This window comes from Staurois parvus, unplaced genomic scaffold (assembly GCF_062004578.1).
Source record: "Staurois parvus isolate SC_StPar_1 unplaced genomic scaffold, SC_StPar_1.0 ptg000850l, whole genome shotgun sequence".
Lineage (NCBI taxonomy): Eukaryota > Metazoa > Chordata > Amphibia > Anura > Ranidae > Staurois > Staurois parvus.
The window spans coordinates 4,563,774-4,581,712 of record NW_028318646.1 but is presented as its reverse complement, the minus strand read 5'-3'; positions in this window follow the sequence as shown (position 1 = coordinate 4,581,712).

Below are 17,939 nucleotides of genomic sequence, written 5' to 3'. Positions count from 1 at the left end.
GAAGATGTATCTTCCAATGGGTTCAATGCTACATTAAAGTCGCCGCCTAGAATCACAATACCCGATTGAAATGTAGCAAGTAACTTAGCTATGTTACGAAAAAATCCTACTTGTGCTGTATTGGGACTATAAATGTTGACTAAGGTAAGTGGTTTATTAAAGAGGGTGCCTTTGAGAAAAAGGAATCTTCCCTCAGGATCCTCGAGCGATTCGGAAAGTTCAAACGGAAGAGTCTTGGAAAGTAAAATGGATACCCCCTTGGCTTTCACCTCCGCATTAACCGAATGGTATGCCGTGGGATAATGAACATTGGAGAATCTAGGGACTTGGTCTGCTCAGAAATGAGTTTCTTGGATAAAGAGCACATCAGCACGAAGGCTTTTCATGTAGGTAAGAAGTTGCGAGCGTTTTTCAGGTACGTTTAGGCCCCTCGCGTTAAGAGAGGCCACGGAAAGTGTGCGAATTGACCGATTCAATGTGTGGTTGTTCGTCATTGTGTAATCTACCCAAAAGGGTTGCTTAAGGGCAATATGTGTACCAGAAGTGTATCACGCGGGTAGGGAAAGAAGAGAAGAAAAAAAAAAAAAAAAAAGGGGGGGGGAGGGGTAGAGGGGGGCAGGGGTGATGAAAAGGGGAGTAAAGAATAGTATAAAGACTGGAAAGAGACTAATATGAAGTAACAGAAAAGTTAAAATAGAGACGGAATCATACAGGAAAGATTCAAGAAATTTGAAGAAGAAGAAAGGGAGTGTTAGGTGTATGCCCCATAAACCCAAATGTATGTATGAGGCTATTTCCCTTCCACTTCCTTTAAAGATTATATTCCAGAGGTAGAATAGACCAGCTACTCTATCTCATAGTACAGCTCCCAAGAATTGGTTATTTGCAAAATGTTATCTGGGAGTCTGAAATTAGAGTCGGAGGGTATTCAAACCCAGAGACGGCCGATTTTGATAAAATACAGAATAATCTGAAAGAGGCCTAACTCTCCTGAGTAAAAGGTGTAGAGGGGAAGTAATCTAACATGAGGTGTCCTTGACACATAAACGTAGGTGGGAAATGGCTCATTGAAGACGAGAGATAAATAATGTGTAGCAGGGGGTGGATAAAGGCTAGAGTATTATATGCCAAAGCATATTGAGCAAAATGGTGTATGCATCCACTTGGACCATATCAAAGCTCAAGAACAGTGAAGTGTAACTATAGGAGTGGAATTGAATGTGTACCAGAGAAAAAAAAAAAAAAACCCCATAAGTTATGAGTGTACTACCTGTGAATTTGGATAGATACTGAGAAAGTACAAATCACTTGCGCATAGCTTAAATTAACTGTAAATATGTTATGTTATCACAGGTAAAACAATGCAATCTATAATCTGTCTTTTCCGTGAAGATGTTGTAAACCAAGCCAAAAAAAACAATCAAGTCAACTAACGAGAGATTTCCATAAGCCATCTCAATTGCGAATAAAGATATCTACTTCACATGAAACATTACATGACAGTAGCAACAATATCACTTATGAGTAAACTTGCGTGTAGGCTTCAGATCAAACCTCTATTTAAACCGTATGCTAGAGACAATAGAAATATGAGACCCAATCCGGGGATGTAATATATCGCTGAACACCCCGTTGCTTACCGAACAGATACAGGATGGTGGGGGGGATGTGTCCAAAAATCCGTGGCCCAAAATGATCCCGTTACTGATCAGAGCAGCGAAATTTTTGGGGCCAAACTAGACCTGACCACGGAATAGACTGTTAACTTAAATATCAAATATGACGGTCCCAACTCCCATAGCTGAGATACCACCCTAATCATATCTAAGTAGAAGGTATGTAATAAGCCAGGGCCCAAAATGCATATTGAGGCATTTCCAATTGCTATGCAGTACGCAAACCATTTAAGGAGAGCGATGGGGACGTGCGAGAATACTATTAAAATATTGTTTACAATGATCAAACTAAAAGATAAGGGTCAGAGAAATTTATGTATAACGGTACATGAAGGTGGTCCGGAGTCCCAGGAATCCAGATCACAGCATCATGTCTTAGTATACAGTAGGAGCGAAATACGCTTCTCCGTGCAATATTAAGCCATATGGGCTGCTATCCTTTGTCAATACAGTAACTATATGTGTAGAGGCTAGGCCCAAGGCAAATCAGTTTATAGAGAGATAGACATGACAGAGAACTTTCAAAGACCATAATATTAAGATGCAAATAGTAGGAACAGAAAGACTCTCCAACCACCTGTAACATGTTCTCAATATAGTGGGATCCAGAGAGGCAGGCCGCAGCCCAAACAAGGGCTTAGCCCGCATCTCTGGATCCCAACCGCGTTTTCGCTCCTATATCCGACAAGGTTCATCATGTGTTATGTTGGGCCTTTACTTACCACGTTAGTAAATTGTAGTACTGGTAGGGATATTCACAAGAATATCAGTAGGGTTGTCCTGACCTAGCTCAGCAATATCACAACCGAGGGTACAACAACAATTATATGCCAGCAAGACAAATATATATCACTGAGAAATAATATACGTAAAAGTTTTAACAACGTGATGCGATACACATACCCTTAAGTCCAGACTTCAGGTATACCAGAGAAGTTAGATAGGACATATAACAGAACCTAGAATACAAAGAGAAGCGCAGACTCGATCCACTAGGGGAGTAGTCTCGAAGTGCGGGGTTGCTTATCCCCCTTCGCCTTAGTAAGTGGTAACGGGGAGAAGTTATTCATGGCGCGCCTTGCGGTGTGCAGGTGATGCTGGTAGACTGTCTCCAGTAATAAGCCTCCTACGAACCGGGGAAGTTGAGGCTTGATGTGTTAACTTGCGTCGTCTATCTCCGCTCGAGGGGCCAGTAGATTGTGCTTCCATAGGGCCTTCATCTGGCTGCGATTGTAGAAAAGGTTCAGTGGACCAATTTGGAATATCAGGTAATGGGATACTCAAGATTTCACAGAATGGTGCAAGATCCTCCGGAAACCTCATGAGAGCTGATCTCCCCAAATGTGTTTCAGAGAGACCAAACGGGAACTTCCAACGGTAGGCGATACCTTTAGAGCGAAGTAGATCTAGTAAAGGGCGTAGGTCTTTCCTGCGTTGTAGGGTAAGATGGGAAAGATCTTGGAATAGTTTAATTTCGGAATCCTGATACAACAAGCGTTGTTTATCTCGAGCTCTGCGTAATATGTCCTCTTTAAGTCGGAAGTCGACTAGACAGCAAACTATATCTCTCGGTGGGTCAGAATCTCTGCCTTTAGGACGCAAAGCCCTGTGGAGGCGTTCAAACTCAATTGGAGATTCATGTGGTCTTTCTAATAGATCATTAAAGATGGAGAGAAGAGCTTGGGCAAGGTGGCTAGGCTCAATTGCTTCTGGTACACCGCGCACCCTTAAATTGTGTCTTCTTCCCCTATTATCCAAATCTTCGATGTGACGATCGAGTTCTCTTAGGTGCATGGTGTGTGTGTCAACCTGCTTACGCATATCATGGATAGCAAGGCCTTGCAAATTAACTTTATCTTCTACCATGTCCAGCCTATAGGCTACTGCCTGTAAGTCAATGTGTAGCTCAGCTATTGCCGCGGAAAGAGACTCTTTGATGTCCGACGCAACTGCTTTCAAGTCCCCTATGGTGAGGTGAGCAGGTTCAGAACGACCCGCTGCGGCAGCTGCCGCCAAGCTCAAAGGCTGAGAAGAGGACTCCTTTGCAGGCGAATTCAATGGGGAGGCAAGGGCGGATGAATCTGCGTGATCCGGGGTGTGAGATCGAAATAATTCTGGAATGCTGCGATTAGCCGGACCACCTGTACGGCGAGGGGATCTGGAGCGAGGAGTGACAGCCTTCTTATCTGCTTTCCCCATGTCGGCGGCGAGTCTTGATTCTGATTGCGTAGCCCCACCTACGTGTGTCAAGGCTCAAGGAATTATATTACCATTTTCTCTGGGGTCAGACTGTGTCCCCCAAAACTGGAAAGTGAAAATAGGGATAGATAGTTGAAAACAAGCCCTAAGTTGTACTGTACGTCTCCGCGTGCTTGAGATTAAAGGCGAGACAAGGAAGACACTTATTTTGCTGTGGAAATGCAGTGACTATCGCTGCCTTCCCTGTATATGAATCTGTGGGTGATGTAACAACCGTAGGCCTAATCTCAGCACAGCTTCCTTCTTTATGGGCTGTAGCAAGGTCTCCGCAATAAGCCTGTGTTCCCTGGGTTTGTGTGGGGGATGTCTCGATGGACCCTGGAATGCTGGTAGTTGTCTGAGGGATGAGGTATGTGAGCTTGGCAAGTGATCCTCCTTTGGGTGTGATTGCAGCCAGCCTGTGTAGGGTGGGAAAGGTCCTGGGCCCACTAGGCCGCACTAATCCTCGCCACCCCTGTATCCCATATGGGGGGGAGGGAAGGTGATCAGGATGCTCCTCCAGGACGTCCTGACAGGCACGGAGGGATGACAGGCAGCAGACCACAGAACGAGCGGGAGGGGGGGTTATCAGTCCTCCCCCTTCCTGATCCTGCACCCACCGTCACACCACCGCTGACCGGCCCGTCGCGCGCCAGAGGGCTCCGCGGCTCCACTCGGCCGCAACAGGCCGCACCAGATCGCCACCCCAGATCGCCACCCCAGAACGGCTCGGAGGGATGACAGGCAGCAGACCACAGACCACAGAACGAGCGGGAAGAGGGGTTATCAGTCCTCCCCCTTCCAGATCCTGCACCCACCGTCACACCACCGCTGACCGGCCCGTCATGCGCCAGAGGGCTCCGCGGCTCCACTCGGCCGCAACAGGCCGCACCAGATCGCCACCCCAGGACGGCTCCAAAAGTACCTCCGGCTGCCCGGCCGCAATGTAGCAGGGATGGGTGAGTAACCCGCTCGACCCTACCCTCTTATACGACCTGGATGCCAGTGGATTACAGAGCGAGCCGCCGGAGCTCCAGGTCATGCGACTTGTCCCGTATTTATACATGTTGATCATATCCCCCCTTAATCTCCTTCTCAAGAGAGAATACATTCAGTTCCTCTAATCTTTCCTCATAGCTGAGCTCCTCAATGCTTATCAGCTTGGTTGCCCTTCTCTGTACTTTCTCCAGTTCCCCAATTTTATTTGTGTGAATTGGTGCCCAAAACTGAACTGCATATTCCAGATGAGGTCTTACTAATGATTTGTACAGGGGTAATATGATATCGCTCTCTCTCTGGAGTCTATACCTCATTTAATACAAGAGAGGATTTTGCTTTCTTTAGAAACCGCAGCTTGGCATTGCATGTCATTTTTAAGCTTGTGATCTACTAGAACTCCCAGATCCTTCTCCACCATTGATTCCCCCAGTTGTACCCCCCCTAGTATGTATAATGCATGCATATTCTTAGCCCCAAGTGCATAACCTTACATTTATCAACATTAAACCTCATTTGCCACATAGTTGCCCAATTAAACAGTGCATTGAGGTTGGCTTGTAAGTTGGAGACATCCTGTAAGGACGTTATTCCACTGCACAGCTTGGTGTCATTTACAAAGATTGAAATGGTATTATTAATCCCAAACCCTATATCATTTATAAATATATTATAAAGTAAGAGTCCCAACACAAGGGTCCGCCCACTTTTTAAAATGTATTTACTGTATCTATTTGTGTTTAATTTTTTGTTTTTGTTTTATTTGTTTTTTCATGATCTGATAAATGTATCTATATTTTCACGTATATTAAGTCATTCCAAAAAATAAATAAATATATATATATATATATATATATATATATATATTTATATATATATAAAAATTACCTTCCACCAAACTGTGCATAGAAAGCAATATTATCCCCCCATGTGAGTTCCACCACCACTGTTAGACATTGACTCTCACTGCTAATTTAGACCTCCAAAATGACAGGTTGGTACAATGAAACGTGTCAGCCGGAGCCTGTACTGCTGTCATTGCGACGCCCGCACCAGCGGCAGAGGTGTACACTGCAATTCTGCACAATTTGTTTGTGAGTAGGCTTTAATCTTTATCTCCAGAAACTCAGAAGCATTAAGTTATGAGATTTGCACTTTCCTTGCTGGACCTTTGTTATGATGTGAGATGAAGAGGTGTCTGAACGAGAGTCCTGCTGATGTACCCTGAAGTTCTCTGCTACCTAATCTATGGCTGTTGCCAGGTGAAATTCACATGAGAGAACACAAGGATAATATTCCTTGCCATGTACAATCTGGTTGAAGAACTTGGTCACGGATTTATAATCTATGCTTATATCAAGTTTTTTGTTTAATCATGGACTTTTAACTTGTGTTAAAACTTTACGTTTTCTTTGTATTGCTTTAAATGGAGAGCACAACAAATAATTTGTGGTGGCTCAGCCCCTCCCCCCTGATCCTCGTCACTGGCTCTTATTGAAAGCAGCAGGAGCCAATGACTTCCACTGCTGTATCTGAGCCAATGAGGAGCTAGAGAGCTGAAACAGCCTCTGCAGTTGTGCACATTCCTGGACCGAGTTTGGGCTCAGGTATGTATTTAGGGCAGGCTGCAGATTAATGCAGATTTTTTACCTTGCTGCATGAAATGAAAGATCTTGAAATTTAAGGGTTGTATTTATAAAAATTTTGCATAGCATATTTACCCAGTGAATGTTCATGTACATTTATTCTGTGCATATTGGTGAAAAAAATTAATGTTGTTTACCTGTGTTGGACCAATGTTTTTATTAGTTTAAAAAAACAAATACAACATTTGGCCACTAGTGTGAGTGTTAGTCCTCATGCACACTGGGCATTTTTACAGCTACCGTTTTTGGCGGGTTTTTTTTTTTTCTATAGCCAGTAAACTCCCCAGCATGTTATCCTATGTGTCCATACCCACATAGACTTTAATCAACATTTTGTCGCAGGGGCGGTTTTTAACTGGAAAAATCCCCCATAACTAGTGGGTTTCTAGAGGAGTTTTTTGGCTGTAAAAATGCTCTAACACTGATAAACACAGAAAAACATGGTAAACCGCGAAAACCAGTGTTCATAGGTGATTTTTTTTAGGCAAAAATTTCATTTTTTTTGTATAAATACCGCTAAGAAAGCTTAAAAATCGCAAATGTTGAAAGATGCGAAAAATGCGGCTAAATGATAATGCAAAAACGCTAAAAATCCAGAAACCTTTGCATTTTTAATATGATTTTGTACAGCTAACGCTACTATTTTTTAAAATCCCAGTGTGCATGAGGACTTATAATATCCCATTTTCACAGAATGAATATGCACTTCCCTGGGTAAATTGGTGAATTTTTTTTTCTTAATATAAAGTGTTCTTAACCTCTTTGTGCCTAAGGGTAAAATAAATATTAGCGACTAAGCACAGTTTTGCAACTTTGATATGTGTTAGCAAAACCGTACATATCATCACAACTATGTAGTGCATCCAGGTGGATTATACTTGTGTTTTTTTTTCAAGACAAATTGGTATTTGGTGGTAAATGGTAATGGATATCTCCTGATTTTTTTACCTGTATGTCAGCCCACATTGGAGGCTCCTGCGTGGCTCACAGAGCATGCACATGGGAGTCCCTCAATCCATGTGTCCTGATCACTGCCATACCAGCATCCTGGTCACTGCCATATACCATTGCAGTGCCATGATCACCACCATTTGCAATACCAGCACCCTGATCACCGCCATACGCCATACCTGTGCTCTGATCACCAAAAGCTCACTTGTATCTTAGTGCAGACTTCTGGGACAATCGGCATACCAAGCAGGAATTTACATTTGGGGTGGGGGGTGTTCTGTACACTATATTTGCCTCCAGGCTGCCATATTGATTTGCATTTTACAGAAAATTACAGTGGCTTCAGACTGAAGGAAAAGTAATTTTTAGTGAAATTCAATTACAATATGATTTGTGTTGTGTTTGTATATAAAATTGCATAACAGCTGGTGATACTGATATAAAGATCCTTGTTTAGGCACTTTGTATTATGGGGTGACAATGCTCTGCCTCCCACAATTTCCTGCTTGTACACCACCCTGTCACATGCACTCTCATAAGAAACTATAAACTGCTGTGTTGATGCACATTGACCGGGCATTTTCTAATGTCACCATTTTAAAAAAGGCCTGTGAAAAAACAACTGCAGATAGCAACAATTAGGAAATATGCCTGGTGAAAGATCACATACAGCCTGTTATCACTGTGGTGTGTGTGGGCAGCGGCAAACTGTAAAAAGGCCAAAGGGCATCAGCAGCATTAAGATAAAGCAAAAGAAGAAAATTTAAAAAAAAATTCTACTCCTACCCCCTATTCTCTGAGACACACAGACCCTTGCTACCTACCTCATATTAAGTATGAGTTTGTATCTACTTTGGCAGATTTCCTACAATACCGACACTAATTTCTCCCTATGCAGTTTGTCAACAAAACTCACTATTCTTTTTCTTCCCACAGCTAAAGCACATAGTCAATATGGTTGCTGTAACCTTAACATTTTATAGTGAGGGGGCTGGTGTACCAAAAAGCTCTCCTATTGGTCCTTCTAATCCAGCTGAACTCATTTTAATAGCCTGGAAGTGAATAATACTTATAAAGAATTCAGTCTGGTGAATTATCAAACTTCTTTGCAGGGACTGCAAACCTTGAAAATGCATGGTTCATCTCAGACCAATTAGGGCCATAAACCAGAACTTTAATGCTAATCATCAGTCTAGCCATTGAAAAAAAATGTCCCTAGGTTGCTGATATTTTACTTTAGCAGGTGTTGGTGATACTAAACCTAAAAGCATTCATGCTTTGATTGAATTAAGTTAAAACAAGTTTTTAGTTTCCCTGTGCTCCTATATCGCTGTGTGAAGGGGTAGAGAGGGGAGAACAGATCAGTGCTGTGGTGGCTGAATCTCTTCTCCCCTTGCTTCCTCTTCACACAGGGGCTCAAACAGCAGCAGGAACCATTGGTGATTGCTGCTGTCAATCAAATGTGCAGAAGAGAAGGTGGGGTTAAGTCCCTATGTGCCCACAGGTCGGGAGTGAGCACATAGCCTTTGTCCCCATAGCAAACAGCTTGCTATGGAGACACACGAAGAGGAGGAGCCAGGATTGCTGGCAGGGGAACCGAGAAGGAAGAGGATCAGGGTTGCTCTGTGCAATACCACTACACAGAGCAGGTGAGTATAGCATGTTTGTTATTTTAATAAAAAATAAAGCTGTCTTTAGTAACCCTAAAGAAAGCCTGCACAGAGACAATTTGAGCCACCTCTATTGTCCACAAATCTTGTGCCCACTTAAAATAGATTATATGCTCCATTTAATTAGGCAAATAGACATCAAGCTTTTTTAATTATGTTTAATTTATGTTTATTAATACTTTAAAAAAATACAAATGGACAAGAATGAGACATATCCATACAACAGAACAGTTCGAGGGTATACAGTGATCTAAGTACCCAACATTTCTGAGACATAGAAACTGATCATGCCTATCTTCTCCACATTCTGGACTGGTTTCCCATACAGCACCCCTGCTGGCTGCCCACTACAAGGGTATTTTTTAGATGTGCCTGTAGGTAATCAAGACAACACATTCACCAATTGGTTTACTTGTGGGTATTGTCTATAACCAAATTAGGACATTTAATCATCTAACTTTGGATGTATCTACAATCAGGAAGAGATTGATGCAAATCTCTTTCCGCCTGATGCTGATAAGGCGTTTGGATACAGCCGCTAACCGACTAAGAGAATTCAAATGTTTAAAGAAAAGACAAGTGGACCTCGAATTGCATGGACAGATCCTGTCCAAGTACTACAGAGCAAGAAAGATCCCCAGGGGCTTCTGGATTTGAAACCAGCCAACATTTGGTTGGCATAAACATGATTTCTGTGAAAAATTGTTTTTGGTTTCAACCCAGAACTCACTAAATTACATGTTACTAGTCATTGAAGAAGTAAAGGTTCAGCTGTGTCAAGTTAATTGAGAATTAGCAGACAAGGAAAAGCAGACTGTATTGCTAGAAATTGATAAAGAGATTGCAACATACACCACAAGACAGAAGCAATCCAAAAGGGACAAATTCAAACGGGTGAACCGAAATTACCAAGAAGTAAGGGTAACCAGGATCACCAGGCCCAAAAAGAAACTGCGGGCTCACCCTCTATTAAATAAGATGCAAAAAGTCTTTGAAATTCAGGCCCATTGTCTCCTGCAAAATCAGGAGAAAGTCTTGCTGGGCAAGGTCTTGTTTGATTGATTGATTGAAAATGTTTTACATAATTAAGATGGAATAGGTTGGAAATCATAGGTGGTAATTGGATTCCTAGGTAAGTGGTAGACCCGGACTTCAAGCTAAAGGCAAAATTTCGCTGGCAGGCTAGGGTGACTGCTTTTGGAAGTGGGATACTGTGGAAGAGTGGACATGAGATGAAGTGTAACGGATTTACTGTAATTTATTTTACAGTTGGAGAGGAGCTGGAATTCTTCCAATATTATTAGAAATTTGGGAGCATAATCCATTCTTGAGAGGGGATCAGCAGTAGATCATCAGCAAAGGCAGCAAGTTTGTATTCCTTTTCGATAACTACTAATTAATTTACTGTGTGCTTGGGTTAGCATGCATTTCTTGTAAGAAAGCTTCAAGAGTCAGCATGATGTTTAGTATTGCTGCAATGTCAGCTTCTAACTGTAGTGTAGCTGTAGTGCTAAGACGAGGGTTTGGCTCAATCATCTTCTAAGGAGCTAAATGCTGCTAGAAAGTCAGAGCATTATTCCTGCAAAGTTTTTGTAGAATTGAGTTAAGAGACCACATTAGCCTGGGCTTTTTCTGGGCTTAAGTTGCTTGAGAGCTAGCTGTAGTTCCTCCTCCATGAATGTAAGTTAAAAACCTTGGACTATGGCTTTTGGGATGGATGGTAAGCCTGTAATCTGTAGGAAGTGTTGAATTATGTGCCATCACAATGATTGTTCCTCATCTGAATGGGGTTGTGAATATAGTTTGTATAATTTTTTATGAGATATAAATTATTTGGCTATATTTTTCGTTTTGGAACTGTGGGTCCCAGTAGGATGTGGATATGTTTGATCGTGTGGGACATACATGTGCCCATTCTAGTTTCCATGTTAATAAAAATGTTTGCTAGATAAAGGCCTTTTTAAAAATTACTTTTATTTAGTTACAAAGAATTAGGTCTTGTTCTGCTTGTGATTTTGTTAATGGACCTGTTCTATATTTTGTATTTGTCTGGTCAAGGTAGAATTAAGTTGTTTTACTTTTTTTAATTTTAATCTAATGAAGTCACATGTCACTACCCTCTGATGAGTTTTTGTTGGGATACATGTTGATTGATTCCATTAGGCAAATGTGAATCATATGTAGGTTGCCCAGCAGAGAGGGTTGATTCAAGTTTCATTCTTGCCTCTATTTGGAATAATGAGACTAAGAAGTTAATAGTCTGAGATGACCATCAGTGGTGGCTGTATGGGAGGTATCTTTGGGAGAGAAAGTTAAATTAGTTCAGTCTTGTGTATTTGTTATGTGGTGAAAAAGGAGTAGTCTTTGGTGGAATGGTACAATGTACGGTACTCCAAGTGTCAGGGATTTATTAGTGTGTCACATTGTTTTGAAATTAAAGGAGAAAGGCCCAGTAAAAGAGAACAGTGGGGGATTCAGAAGTCTTTAAAGTCTCCTCACAGGTAAACTTTAAAAGTAAAAATAGTAAATCATCTCAGCTGAACAGAAACCTTTTTGGTATGAACATGTAATGCGTTTTAAAGAATAAGTTCAATTTTCCAGAAAACATAACTAATGCACATACTTTTGCATAAAAAAATGTGCATTTATTATTTTTTTCCTGCAGGAGCCTGGAAAGCATTGCACTGTGGATCAAGGGTGCAATGTCAGGCTTCTGCAGACTAGCCCTGGAGCTTTCTGCTAATACTTCTATACAGGGCATCTCTGTTTGAAAGGTGCAGGGCATATGAATAAACCTGAATGGACTACAGGGCACTGATGAGTGCTCTCGTAGAACTACCAACCGTCAGCTGCGGTGGTTGACGGTACTTGTAGTTCATTTAATTACAGGAAGCTGTGACTGAATGGTGTGCTTGTGTGAGCGGAGCCCCACACTGCCAAATTGTTTTAAAAAAGTGACAGCAGGTGTGATGAGAAGATTTCGCACCTGCTGTTGCATTGGGGGGGGGATCTCGGAGTATCTGGAGGCAGGAGCTGGAACATGTTACATGTTCCACCCTAAAAGCGAGTAGAATATATCATATCTTGCAAAAGGTGAAGTCTTTAAAGACCAGATATGTCATCTAATTTCTACTACTTTCAGGAATATTTACAATTTCCACATTGTATATCTGGGATCCTGAAGTGCAGTTTTTAGCACTGTGGTGCCAATGACATATTTCCCCTATTTTAAAACATCCCATTGCTGATTCTGTTCATAGATTATTTTCATAAAGAGGAGAATATTTACACACAATAAAAAATAATTTTGTATGTAGATTTGGAATTTTCCAGTTCTGTTACTTTGGCTACTTATGTTTTGAACTCTCCTTACTACAAAGGCCCAGCCATATATGCAAAAGCCCTGAAGTAAAGCCGTATTTTTAACTACCATCTCACTGCCAAAATATTGCATATGTCGCTAGAAGAGTTTGTGCAAAAATGGAGTCTGGAAGCAAGTTAAAGCACAAGGAAGTTTATTTGAAATCGGCATATTAACCTCCCTAAGCGGTATGATTATGTCAATATTTCTGTGCTCAAAGTGGTACATTTTTTTTGTATGGAAATATGTAATTTTTTTATTGTAGGCCTGTAATTCTTAGGAATAATTCACTGAAATCTGTCCGAACAAGAGTCTAGTAAACATCCCGGGTAGGATAAAATTTGAAACCTGAAATCATAAATTATAATATAATAAATAATCATAAAAAATAATATAATAATAAATTTAACTCAATAATATAATCAAACCAAAAACACTAAAATTTGAAATAGAGTGCTAAGTTCGCACATCACTGAGCTTAGTTGTAAAATCGTTTTCAGTGTCTGATGACGAATTTCCCCACAAATCATTATCACTCAATTCTGCAAGTGGTTCTGATTTACTATCGCTGTTCTCTAGCCGGTCTAAAACCGCTGTTGACCTAAAGGGACGCTTTTTGGACGTTTCTCAGTTTCCAGGCAGAAAGAACAGTAAAAATGCAGGCAGGGCACAGGACAAAGCACTCGGGACAAAATGTATGTGAAATGCTTTGATACAGTAATGTTTTAAAAGAAAAAATTGAAAACAAATTATTTAATTTCTTCATTTTCCTAAAAAAATGTGCAACTTCAAAAAAAACTTGCCATGCCTCTTACGAAATGCCTTAGACTGTCTTTCTACTTTCCAAAAAGTGGGGCATTTTAAGGACCTCAAGAAAGGAGATAGGTCATCAATACATCAGGATTGATCAATTTTGTAAGCTGTTGGTTTGTCTGTGTGTGAGCATAGGGAGGGAAGGAGCACTTTGCATCCCTCAGACTCCTGGGCATGGCGTTATGGTGAATATTACGTATGCAACCTCAGAGCTTGGCTCCCCTGCCCTTGGTGACGTCACCAGTGACCTAATCCAACATGTTTTGAGCAGCAAATGCTCTGTCAAGGAGAGGGTCAATGACTGTGGGAAAACTGTTAATGAATGCTTTTGTCCCCACCCCCAAACTAAATTAATTAACTCCTACTGCTACCAGCAGAAAGGTTCCTAAGTTGGAACCTCACAAATGTAACAAGATACAGGGTCACTAAAAATCCAATTTAATAAATTCTGACAACAGTAATCCATCTATATAACAGCATGAATCCATCTATATAACTGCACTAAAATAAAATAAATCATAACAAATTAAAATAAATCATAACAAATCACATTTGATTTGATTATATCAAACTAAGATGATTTTTATTAAGCATTAAAAAATCTCATCTAATGTATACCATAAACATGAATGTAATCACTTTAAATTAGATTTATAAAAAAAAAAAGTCCCTGAATAAGAGCGATCAGTTATCCATGAATATTAGTCGGGAGGGTATAAATAATACGGGAATTTTAGAGAAAAAAAAAAGCAGAGATAGAGGTGGATTCGGGCATGTACAGGGTCGTCTGGTGATCAAAAGCAAAGAGCTCTATATCATTGTTTATTCCTCTTGGCACTAAGCTTTCCAGTTCATACATGATATCCACTTGCTTTGTGACATTTTCCTATTAAAATCACCATCATTCCAGGCAGGGATAATGCTTTCCACTCCCCAGAAATAGTCCCCTTTAAACCCTTGTTTGTGAGGAGGGGATGCTTGCACTGCCCTGTAAAATCATACAAAAACATTTTTGAATGCCCTCTTGGTGCATCCCACATATATAATTTCTGAGAAGGACATTTGATGACGCAGTGGGGTGGGGTGTATTTTTTGTCTGCATTTCAACTGAATAGACAGTCTAAACATTGCAATGAAAAAAGTACAGCATGCTGCATTGTTCTGCACTGCAAATGCACAGAAATGAGAAGAGACAGCAGCGCCACTCTAAGTGTAGACTGTTAAAATCAGGCAGATTTAATGGTAAAATTGCACTCACATAGGTAGGTAACAGGTAGGCATGTCAAGTAATGGAGGTCCAGTGGGAGCATCAGGTCATTAGGCCATGCTCTGGGTGTTTTCCTGCCGCTCCGGTGGTGTCCAGGGCTCGGGGAGTAGCAGAGGGGCACATGGAGGCTCACAGGGATGGTGTCACCGCATGGACTGGGTTTCCAAGGTGGCGCGTTCGTAGCATGCTCACTCCTTCGTCACTGGACCTCCATTACTTGACATGCCTACCTGCTGTAGCAGATTCTGGACATTGTACAGATGTGCACCTTTGCAGGTAGTTTAAGGGGACCTTAAAACTTTTTTTCCCACTGATTCATTTCCCTCAGGGCCGTACCCAAGTCCTCATATCCCTTTTATTGCCAATAACTTGCTTTTAAGCCTTCAAAATGGGCACTTTTGAATTTCCAAGTTTGAGTCCCATAGACTTGCATTAAGTTCAAAGTTCACGGTCGAGCGTTCATTAGGTTTGAATGTTCGAATGCAAACCAATTGCAGGGGTGTTCGGCCTATCACTAGCCTAGACATACAGTACATATGTACACACTTGTGCATGCATACACAGTGGGAGGATTCCCCCATCCACCTCAAGTATGTGGATGGGGGAATTGGGACAGTTTTTCATTCAGGCTGTTGACTAAAAAAAAACAAAACAAACACACTCCTCTATGGCCAGCTTAAAGCCTAGTATACACTATCAGAAAATGATACAAAAATTACTGCTTTCAAAGCGATCATAAAATAATCTGATTATTAGTACCAGCTTTTGGCAACAATTATTTGAAGGGACAATCTCGAAAATGTTTCTCATGCGATACCAGATCATATGATCAGTACAGTTAAATAATCAGTAGTTTTCGTCCAAAAATACAACACAATACATTACATCACTTTCAAATTTTTTTCTGTCGTACAAAATTTTTTTGTAACTTTAGTAACCTCTTCATTTTTGATAATATGAGAATAGCATGCAAAAGAAAAAAATGGACAATCATTTGTCTGATATTCTCATCGTGTGTATGGGGCTTAAGACAAGCTTTCTAAAATAGAACACATGTAGACAGAACTTTTTACATTGGGATGATTACTGTACATGCTATCTAAAACTTTGAGGCTGGGTTCACACTGATGCGGTGCGGAATTTGCAGCGTTTTCTGTGCGAATTCCACACCACATCAGAATCGCACCCCGTTCGTGTGAAGCAATGCAGGTGTGTATGGTAAGTTAACAATACCCCTAAGTCGGTCCACAAAACTCGATGTGCAGAATTGGATTGAATAGATGTGAATCCCCATGCGATCCGATTCTAGTGCGGACCCAAAAAAGGGTCCTGCACGTTTTTGGTGCAGGTGCGGTGTGATTTGAGCCATACACAAAGCGCATTGTGATTTGCACAGGAATGCGGTGCGGTTCCTGAGCGAATCCCATTCGATGTACCACAACGTATTAGTGTGAACCTAGCCTGAAAAGACTGTAGTTTTCTTGACTATTAGGATATAATACATTCAGTTTACTAATAGCTAGCAACATCTTATCCGCTATTAAAAATGCTAATACACAGTTTAAACCACTGTTTGTATGTCTAAAATAAACTAATTGAGAATACAAGGTTTGTTCGCTTACAACATGATATCTACATTTGAACTTGACTGTTATATCTGAAAGAGTGATATGCCTTTGGTAATTATGACAGACCTGCACTAACTGATTCATCAGAAAGTGGCTTTTGTTCCTAGGAAACTTAAAAAAAACACTAAGAGAATTACTACTACAATGCAAGCAAAGATACAAAGTTCAAGTCACAGGTCAACAACTGCTGGTGTCATTAGACAGAAAGGTCACATATATCAGCTTAAAAGTAATAAACCCACTCAACATGTAGGTGACAGATGCTGAGCTCTTGAGATCATTTAGTAGTGCTATTGAGTGTCCCTTCTAGTTACCCTGTCCTTTTTTTAAATGGACTTGTAGTTAGCAATACAAATCAGTAAGAAGAATTATGTCTAATTGACGAATTCAAAATATTTAAAGAATATGTAAACCCATATTACTGAAATGTGCCTGTTGTACCATGTATCCTTTGTGTAAAATCCCTCGTGTTCCTGACCGTCCCTCTGCTTTCCTATTAAAAACTTGTAAGCCGTGCACCGGGGTGGGCTCCCCAGGATACAGTGAAGTCACGAACGAGGAAAGCAACCCCAACACCAGCTTTTGCCACAACAGAATTTTACTTAGATGTGGCAAATAAACACAACCACAAATGCTGGAAACATACAATAAATTTACATACACCCAGACCAAAGGCTGAGACCCTTGTGCTGCACAGCACGGCGCCTTCTGATGGATGAAGGTAGAAAGTGAAGTAATTTACCTACTGGAGGGCACAAATAAGCGGCCACACCTTACCGGTTATTACCCAAAAGAGCAGGAATCAGTGTATGGGTGTACGGTATGGGCTAGCCTGCGGTGCAGCACAACAGCTTACAATCTTACACAAATCTACAGTATTCCTCTTCCCATAACTGGTCCTGTAGCACGTGCCTGAGTATTCCTTCTGAGCAAAACGCCAGTCTGGCTTGAGTTTGTAGGATTTTATCAGCTCTCCAATGTGAAATGTCACTATAAGTTGTGGAGTCCTTCCAATAATCAGTAACAACACTTGTGGCCTGACACAGAGACCCTAACTAACTAACTATAGGCCTGGACTCAGTCTTACCAACCGGGTCTGCTTTGCATTCGCTGGTGACTCTGAAAAGAACAAATGTCTCTCCAACAGGCCTGCGATATTGCCGTGTATGCTGTGTTGTTCCTCTGCTCTCATCAGCTTCCTGGCAGAATCTCATCAGCTTCCTGGCAGCAATCTCATCAGCTCCCCCAGCTGCAGCTCACACGGCCCCTTCATTCAGCATTCTCCAGAACATGGCTCCTGTCTCCTCTTCCTGTTTCCTCAACTCCAACTCTCTGTGAAAACTTCACCTCTTCATGAATATACAAATATCTATGCAGTCTGAGCCTGTGTTAGAAAAACAGTGACATCTTGTGGCTAAACTGCAGAATGGCAGTCAAAACATCAATTTACTTCCACACAGTGTTCAAACAATGAGAGCTGTTTCCCCATCTCACAAACTGACCACATGAAAGCACTGCATTGTCAATTGGAGCTAATCCATTGATCAAGCTTGTGCAGTCCCCCTTCCTGGAGAGCCATTTACTGGGAAGATTAGTGTCCTGCTGTTTCTCCTCCCTGAGCTCCTTATGCAGCTGAGAATAGAGGGCATGTAATCATTTATTATAAAAGAGAAAAATGTATTTTATAATTTTT